Here is a 1,575-nt window from a genome sequence, read left to right as displayed (position 1 = left end):
CTGTCTCAGCCTCCCAAGTACTGGGATGACAAGCGTGCACCACCATGCCAGATGGTGTCTGCCTTTTATAAAAAACAAAACATATTCCTTGTTAGGAAAAGGGATGAGCATTTTTGCATTTTCTAGCTTAGATGGGTTGTGATTGGGGGAAAATGTCAAAACCAGAGATACATACTATTGAGTCATATTCAGAAAGGACACAGTTGAAGACAGGAGTGTAAATGTAATCACCCAGGGAGAGCAGGCAGAGGAAATGAGAAAGGAAACTGAGAGCAGTGTATTGAACAATACCCTTAAAATATGAAAGCAAAATAATAAGGATCTAGCATTATTCTGTCCTAAAAAACCATTAATAGAGCAGTGTGGCTTTTTTAAAATTATAAACCCATAGATACAAAGAGAACAAAGAAAGACACAAAAACAGCATTTTTTAGTTGGAAAGTAAGTGGTTTCCTGGTGAATAATTTAACAGGTATAAGGATTGAAAGTGCTTCTGGCAAACAAAAACTATGATGTGGGTAGAGGAAAATGCAGGAGAACTACTAATTTTTAGAACTCCTTTGCAATAATCCACAGAGAACTCTAGAAGCCAATATTAATGGCTGAGAAGAAACCGAAAGTGAATTAGATACATCATATATTAATTATGCCTTCCAGAAGTTTAGACATAAGAGTTATGAGGCAGATGTAGTTTGAGATGTAAGCAGGAAGAATAAATGATATGATGTTTACTTAAAACACTTGAAAGCTGGGAGTGTTGGCGCATGCTTGTAATCCCAGCATTCGGGAGGCTGAGACAGGAGGATCGTGGTTCGCGACCATCCTCAGCTACTTAGTAAGGCCCTCTGTAATTCAGTGAGACCCTGTTTCAAAATAAAGAATAGAATATAGGGCTGAGGGTGTAGCTCATAGGTAAAATGTCCCTGGGTTCCATCCCCAGTACCATAAATTAAATAAATAAATAAATAAATAAATAAAACACTTGAAAGCTCGGCATGGTTGCACACGCTTGTAATCCCAGTATTTGGGAGGCTGAGACAGGAAGATTTGAGTTCATGGCCAGCCTCAGCTACTTAGCAAGGTCCTCTACAACTTAGTGAGACCGTGCTTCAAAATAAAGAATAAAAAAATCGGTCGGTCTGGGAATACAACTCGGAGGTAGAATGCCCCTGGGTTCAATCTCCAGCACCACAAATAAAATAAAATAAAACACTCGATACTGGAACACATTTTGCAAGTTGTGAGGAAAGATGAGAAGAGTTAAAATGAGGTTCAATGGTGCAGGAGAGCAGAAAAAGCATCAATGATTACAGAGACATTAAAAGGAGAAGAAAGAATCATCACCTGAGAGTCATTTTTATAGAAGTAGAAATGTAGGTCATCTGCTCCCAGCGAAGAGGCCAGAAGTAGGGGCCTGAGAAGAGAAAGGAAGGTTTGGAACAGCTGCTGTGGGAAATGGTAAAAGAATCCAACAACGGATGAGAACAGGATTAAGGATAAGAGTTGAGGGTCCAGCTGAGGTTGGAAAGCATGCATTTGAAGTGAAGCCAATGAGCATGGAGATGCGATTTTCCC

The sequence above is a fragment of the Muscardinus avellanarius genome, assembly GCF_963383645.1.
Source record: "Muscardinus avellanarius genome assembly, chromosome: X".
Lineage (NCBI taxonomy): Eukaryota > Metazoa > Chordata > Mammalia > Rodentia > Gliridae > Muscardinus > Muscardinus avellanarius.
The sequence above is the reverse complement of the archived record's forward strand: the minus strand, read 5'-3'. Positions refer to the sequence as shown.